The sequence below is a fragment of the Humulus lupulus genome, chromosome 6 (assembly GCF_963169125.1).
Source record: "Humulus lupulus chromosome 6, drHumLupu1.1, whole genome shotgun sequence".
Classification (NCBI taxonomy): domain Eukaryota; kingdom Viridiplantae; phylum Streptophyta; class Magnoliopsida; order Rosales; family Cannabaceae; genus Humulus; species Humulus lupulus.
The window spans coordinates 220,758,202-220,766,643 of NC_084798.1; the positions used below are offsets into that span (position 1 = coordinate 220,758,202).

At 28.9% G+C, this 8,442-nt stretch overlaps 1 pseudogene; it reads right to left on the reverse strand.

Moving 5' to 3' along the window:
* Nucleotides 1-2,644: 2,644 nt before the first annotated feature.
* LOC133783462 (subtilisin-like protease SBT5.3) lies at nucleotides 2,645-7,988 on the reverse strand (annotated as a pseudogene).
* Nucleotides 7,989-8,442: the final 454 nt, after the last annotated feature.

Below are 8,442 nucleotides of genomic sequence, written 5' to 3' on the forward strand. Positions count from 1 at the left end.
AAAATTGTTTTCAAAAGCCACACAAAAAATGGTCCAATCCTTGACAGGTGTCACTTTTTCTTTTGTCTTTTTATATTTACATTCTTTCCCCTGCATAATTTTGGAATCTGTCGGCATTTTCTTTATTTTTCTTTTACCACTTTTCATTAATCTCATATCTTACAAAACATGAGAATTATTTGTCCATTTTCATTCTTTATTTTGACCATTTTATTTATTTATTTACTGTTTTTTTTTTTGAAATTTTTGCATTGCATTGTTATTTTCATTAAAAAAAAAACATTGTTTTGTTTTATGAATTTTTCTGGAAAATTTTGTGCTTTAATTTATTGTTTCTATTTCTTTTTATTCTTCTATTTTTGAATATTATTTTCACTACTCTTCGTTATATATAATGTGCTAGAAAACACAAATGTGCTTTGCCTTTTATAATAATTAAAATATATATATTTATTAAAAAATATATATATTTTAGAAATTCCTTTTTACCCTAGCTGTAGAGCATATTTCATTTATGGATACATACATATATATGAGGGCATCTTCATTGTAATTTTTTTTTTCTTTTCATGATGGTGTTTATTCACAATTTTTTTTTTATAATAAGTATAAATTATGAATAAGAAAATTTATGTTTTGTGCAAGGGTTATTCTTGTCGATTACCCGTTTGAACAATTTATTTTTAAAAATGAACTTTTAAACCTCATGTTTTGTCAAAAATGCTAAAAATATGAATAGATAATTGATTATTTGAACACTATATTTTGATCAATTACTTATTTTGACTATTTATTTTTAAAAATTAACCTATAATCATGTATTTATTCAAAAGCTTAATATATTTTTTATATTTTATAGTTTATGTTTAATAGTAAGGGTTCAGAAATTATAGGTTGAGTTAATTTAGCCTTTTCAGGTGCATAATGTGCTAAATATTCATTTTATGACAAACTTTTTTGAAACTATGTATTTCTTTTATTTAGAAAGTGTTAGAACTAATCAAATATCAAGTTAATATTACCAATGTTAATTTAATTTAATTTAATTTTTGATGTGCATTCTTTTACTGCAATTGCTGCGTTGATTTTAAAACCAGGGGGCATTGACAGCATATTTGCAGTGTCCTCTAGTGTGAAAAATTTGCGACAGTTAAAAATTGTCACCATAGATAGCCCATCACGACGCCTAATTAATAACTATCGACGTTGCTAGCAACGACGACACCTATATAGATGACTTTTTAGTGATAACGTGGTGATAATATTTTTTGGTGACTAAAACTTTTAGTCACAACATTTTAAACTTTTAGTCACAACTTTTTTTTGACTAAAAATCAAGTTTTTTTGTAGTGTATTAACTGTTGGCATTGACAGCAACGGCGACACCTAAGAACTGTCGGCGTAGCTACCCCTGCACCCGGTATAGGCAAATACAACAATTATTCGACTGTCATCGTTGCTCAATAACGACAGTTAAAAACTGTCGGGAAATCCCATTTTTCTAGTAGTGAACATTTAATAAAAATCCACTTTGATTGCCTTAAGAATTTATGTAATATCCGATTTGAGATATTTTATTTAATTAAATATTTTTAGCAATTAAAATAATATTGAGTATATTATTTTAATTATAGATGGTATGACTGGAGTCTTTTGGGACTTTAGACAAAAAATAAATACTAGTGCAGATTAATTATTTTTATTGCATGGTATCTCATAATTAGGACCTTAGAATAGTTTTAGAAATTATTGGGTTCCTTAGAAGAGTTTTGTGAGACTTTATGTGTTGAAGACACACATTGTCACAAATTATATTTTTGGACAATATTTAATGGTCAAGGTTGACCATATGAAGCATTATTTGGAGATTTAGATTATGATCAATATTATTTAATTCATTACATTTATATATTTTTTGGATCTCTTCTGTTTGTGTTGGTATGTGCCAAATTACCTCTGGCTTTCTTAAGTATCATTACATAGAGACCGAGTCCAAAAGCTAATGCTGAATTTAATCTATTGCTTGATTTCTAAGCAATTGTAATTGTTTCTTATGTTTCTTATGCTGAATTTAATGCATGGTTAACAGGGATAATTACATTTACAGTAAAATAATTTATTAGGACAATTATATAACCGCTTTTTATACTACCATTTTATCTAATTAGGAGTCTTTTCCAATCTTTTCTACTACCATATAAATATCATTAAAGTAGTCATAAAGCAGTAGAGTTAGTATCAAAGAACAAGCTCTTTAATTAAATTATATTAGGAGTCTTTTCCTTCATTAGTACTAGAATATCTCTAGTATCAATGATTCTTTTAAAATAAGGGCATTTTGACAAAATGAACTATTTTTTAAAGTCATTTTGCATTCTAGCCTAGTTTTAATAATTCTTTGTAAAATGACCTCTCATAATTTAGACAACCGGTCGAAAATTTTGATAGGTGGTTGAAAAATTTAAACAGCCGGTCGAAAATTTTGACAGGTGGTCAAAAAATTTAAATAACGGGTCGAAAATTTAGACAATTGGTTGGATTTTAGATAGAGACTATTTTGCAAAAAAATTATCAAAAGTAGACCAGAGTGCAAAACTACTTAAAAAAAAGAGACTATTTTCAACAATTTCACTTGAAAAAATAATTGACAGAAAATGCAAATACTTTATTTTTGGATGAAGATCCTTAAATATATATAATTAATATTGCACATACTCTTCTGCCATAGTACTTTGTCATTTCTTTTAATCAGTACTTGACTACAATAGGACTCCTAACATTTCGCTTCCCATCTGACCATTTCAACTGTCCAAACACATAGTTTTTAGGCTTCCCAACAACTTTTGGCTTCAAAATAATCTCAAATTTCTTTTCTTCACCAACTTTGCTAAACTGTAAGCTTGTGGGCCTAACATAAACAGAAACTCCTTCTGGGGCACTCACATATGCCTTGTAGATGCCTGGTGGACCAACATTCTTGACGTTTCTAGTAATTGTCACTGAGTGTGAACTTAGATCAGTAACTACGATGGAAGGGTAGTTGAAGTTGGCTAGAGTGAATGATTTGGAACACTTATATGGTTTACTATAGAAAAGTTTAACCAATGATTCATTGTAACCATGAGCACATAAGAAGTTCAAATAATCTTCAATAGTTCGATCATAGACAAGTCCAGGGTCCATAGCTCGATTTGGTTGCACATGGCCTGAACCATACTCAAAGGGTGTTGCTTTTTTCCTGTTCCAATCCAACAGTGATCCTTTGTTGCTGTCTTGTATTTTTGCTGCATATATATATATATATAGTTTACTTTAATGAGAATATTAAGGAACTCTAACACAAGTATTATATACTAAATATATATGGGCTTCTTGGTAAAATGACCTATTTTCTAAAGTCATTTTGCACTCTAGCCTAGTATTAATAATTCTTTACAAAATGACTTCTCATACTTTATACAGCTAGTTGAAAATTTAGATAGGTAGTCAAAAAATTTGTATAACTGGTCAAAAATTTTAGATAACTAGTCAAAAAATTTAGACAACTGGTTGAATTTTAGACCGATGCCATTTTGCAAAAAATTATCAAAAATAGGTCAAAATACAAAACTACTTAAAATAAGAGGCTATTTTAATCAATTTCTCAATAAATATATATATATATATATACCTGTAGTCATGATAGCTGAATGAATAGCAGCTGGGCTCCAATGTGGGTGAAGGGTTTTGAGAAGACCAGCAATCCCAGAAACATGAGGGCATGCCATCGAAGTTCCAGAAATTATGTTGAATGGGGCTCGAAGTTTATCAAATGGTAGTTCAGTTGGTCCAATAGCTTCAGTGAATGCAGCAAGAATATCCACTCCTGGTGCTGTGATATCCGGCTGCAGTTGCATTTGATAAGAAGAAAGTAAGTTAACACATTTTATCAAAGAAGAAAAAAAGGAACTAGAGAATTTATACGGATATGTAGACCTTGAGCAAAGCTGGTTCTATGGCATTAGGTCCTCTTGATGAGAATGGAGCCATAATTGGTGATGGTTTTACTTCCAATTCAGTCTTTCCCCGAGATATGTGGGCTATAGGGTTCCTGAATTCAACAAAATATAGTGAAACAAGTCAAGAGTTTTAGTCAAGCTAAAATGAAAATAAGTGGCATAGTGAAACAACTCAAGAGTTTTAGTCAAGCCAAAATGAAAAGTTGCATAGTGAAACAAGTCAAGAGTTTTAGTCGTACTTAGCAATCTTCAAGTATTCATATACAGAATTTCCCTGAGAGGCAATGAGATGAGATGCAGGAAGAATAAAGGTTTGAGGAATTGTTCTTATAATGGAGATATGATTAATTACTATCACTCCAACAGCACCCACAAGAGAAGCTTGGTATAAACCATTTCAGCAGGTAGAATGTTCTTCACAAGACAAATCAAAATCTTCCCCTTCACCTTGTTTGAATCAAGACTACCAGGATTGCATGATTCACTGAATAAAACAAACAGTTATTATTATACATTATTAATATTGATCTATATATATAATTTCATCTAACAAGAAGACTACTATATATATATATAATATTATTTAAACTCACGCTTTGGAAGGATCTACATTAGCAACTTTTGCATCTGTACCATTGATCAATGGATAAAACTTTTGAGATGGAAAACCACTTGAAGAAAGGCTTGCTCCCTGTCATTATATTTTTCACGATTACAATAATTTTCATGCAAAAGTTTATGAAATCAGTCTTTGAAAGTCTTAAATATATATGTTTTTACCTTAAGTGTTTTTTTGTTCCCAAGAGTTATGTAACTATTGAACTCACGATCAATTGTACTTGCTGCCACAGTTAACATCCACGGTGAAACATTATTTACAGTCATAAGTGTAGGTCCATCGTTTCCACCAGCGGCAACCACGACAATGTTGTTCATAATGGCATGAAAACTTCCAATTGAAATTGAATCTTCATAAAATTCAATAGGTGGAGTACCAAGAGAGAGTGAGAGTACGTCAACGCCATCACTTATTGCAGCCTCGAATCCTGCCAGTATGTCGGCCTCGTTGCTCCCTGGCCATAAGACTTTGTAAGCAGCCACACGAGCTTTTGGAGAGCCACCCTTAGCAAAATCCCAAAATATTTGCTCTGGGGACAAAGCTACCCCCAGCTGTGGAAAGAGTGTGAGTCCCATGTCCATTTGTGTCTCGACTAGTGAAAAAGTTTTCCTTAGGTATAGAGGCGTTGGACATCCTTAGTTGTGTCAGAAAGCCGTTGCTAAAGTACTTTGCTCCTATTAGCTTCCTATGGTGGAAATTGGAGAGCAAGTAAAATAATCTATAGAATATGTATATATATATATATATATTTATATATGTATGTATTAAGCTATCAAAACTTTCATGCCTGCCTGACAAAATAAATAAATTTATGCATAACGTAGTTGTGAAATCATATGTCATTTTGATTAACAAAATTAAAGATTTAGACTACTTTAACCCAAATGCATCCCTTAAGTATGCTGGACTATATAACTAATAATTATTGGTTTTATGTCAATGTTTTTCTACCCTTTAATGCCACAAAACAAATCATATACATATATATGTATATGTATATGAAATACAATTCATAGAAATATGTATATGAAAAAGAAAAACAATAAAAAGTAGAAATAAGAGGATCAACCTATTGCAATGAATTTTATCTCCAATGGTTCGTTGACAACTTCCACGCCACCTTGATGGGATAGGTCCAATTCCTTCGTACTCGCTGAAGCTTTTTGATTCAGGCCAAACACCTATACCAACCAACTCTCACCACATTTAAAATTAATAATCTAGAAAATAAAGCAAAGAAAAAAAAAAACAAAAACAAAAACATGATTATATATATGGAGCTGGTTTTGTCCTCGCTTCTCGTTCAATTTCATAATTATTGGATCAATGATTAGATTGATCGAACGGTTGTTAATCATTGAAAGAATAAACACTTCAAACCAAGCCTCTAAAGTACTTTAATATACATTACATAACATCAGGCATTCCATTTTTTTTTTTTTACTAAAATGGGATTAAATTTATTGCCTATATATCTCTTCTATATAATAAGTGCGTAGATAACGAAAATTCTTGGTTTTAACGGATTTTTATTTTTTTAATGTTAACTTTAACGAAATATTCTTATATTTAACAGAATATTCTTATATTTAACGTGATTTGTAAACACGTAAACTTAAATAAAATAAAATAAATAATTAAAAAAAATAAAATATGATATTTTTGAGATATTTTACAATGATAATTATTTAAAAATAATAAATAATTAAACAAATTAAAATATGATATTTTAAAATATATTACAATAATAATTATTTAAAAATAATAAATAATTAAACAAATTAAAATATGATATTTTTTAGATATTGTACAATAATAATTATTTAAAAATAATAAAATCATTTTATAACTTAAATAAAATTTAATTAAACTTAAACTCACTTATTAGAATAATATCATATTAAACATATAATATAATTTACTATGAATTAGAAACAAATTAATTTAAAAAAAAACTAGTAAGAAATTTAAATTTAAAATCCACGTATAATATTTAATATTATATTAAATATACAATATATAATCTCTTATTGTTACTCTCAAATTCAAAAAATAGAACAAACATAAATTTAAACAAAATTAAATAAATTATTTAATTAAACTAGAATATTTGAAATTTATATGACATTAATATAAATTTAATAAAATTAAACAAAGGTATATACACGTTGCTTGTATCTAGTATATATATATATATATATTTAGAGAGAAAAAGTACCTGCGTCCAAGTTTCCAATAATTACATCTTCACCAAAACGTGCCTTGTTCCAAATAGATTGAGAAGGAACAACTTCGTTATATCTTTCCAATCCAAGAAACTTCCATGAATGAGTTGTGGCTGGTTTCACTTCTTTGCTTAGGAAAACCGATATCACATTTGGATGCTCTGTAATAATCAACATTTCATATAGTTAATAAATCAATTCATAAATAATTAGTTAACATAACAACAAAAATAAAATGCTTACTTCGAATTTCTGCAGCTTCTACTTCATCAAGAGTTGCTGCAAAGCCATTGATATGTCTATTATACGAGTAAATGATGGCATCCTTTGCCTTTTCCTCACTGCACAACAAGAAAATTACAAACAAGAGTATGTATATATTGTTGAACACCACAATACGTGAAAACGTAATTACTTTATTATTACAAAAGTAATTACACCAAGACTTGAATATAATATTTTATCACAAGACCCTTATACTTATACACTTTGTTTTGGAGCATTCACTTATAACTTCTCTCACACCCTTTTTAAACACACTTATATAAGACTCACTTAGATTCACTTTTGGGACGCTCGCTTTGCTACAACCTTGAACACACTTGAAAGAGACCTTATTGTATTCAAGTCTTGGTGTAATTACTTTTGTAATAATAAAGTAATTACGTTTTTTTTTTACGTATTGTGGTGTTGAACATATATTTGAGAAAACAAAATTATAGGCATTGTTAACGTATGTACCTTCCCAAGTAAGATCCAAGAAGGGTGTAATGAGAATTTGTGGCTCTTTCAAGATCATCTGAGGAAGGGTTCACACCATGGGAATGTGCTCCCATGTACACAATATATGGCTGCATGAATACATTGATTATAGCATAATTAAATTTCATGTGAATCAACACACAAAATAAAAGACTGTATTATTATATGCATGAATGAATACATTTTAACATAAACTTCATATAAATGAAGACAAAAAAGACTATATATGTAAGTATAGGCTTGCCTTTTTTTCAGAGGCTTCGAGTGGTGATGATATAAGCAAAATGAAAATAAGAAATATTGAGAGAAGAGAATATGAAGAAGAAACAACACTAGAGTGTGGTGCCATAGTTTAATATTCCCTTTGAAGAGATTCAATTGTGGATGGAACAGGGCTGCGGTTTTCTCTTTATTATTTATAGAATAAGAAAGTGAGTAACATAAGTTATTGCATCTCCCATGTGAACTCCTATGAAAAAGTTTGAAAAAATAATATAAAAAATCAAATTAATATGATTTTTTATATATAAATTATATTAAAATAAATTTTAGTGGTCGATGGATCACTTTTTGCATATAATATTGTTTTTTTATCGCCGCTATATTGATCCAATTATACCCTTTTTTTTTTCTTCCTTTCAAATAGGAAGGAGTAAGAAAAGAGGAGTGAGATATTATTAAAAAATTATAGCAATATATGTAAAAAAAATTATAAAACAGAAAATCTGATGGAGTATTCTTTTTCTTTTAACATTGTTCGTTATGTTTTAAATAAATATACATTTACACAATTCATTATGAGTACTCTAAAAGGAATTAATCATCTCAATTTTTAATT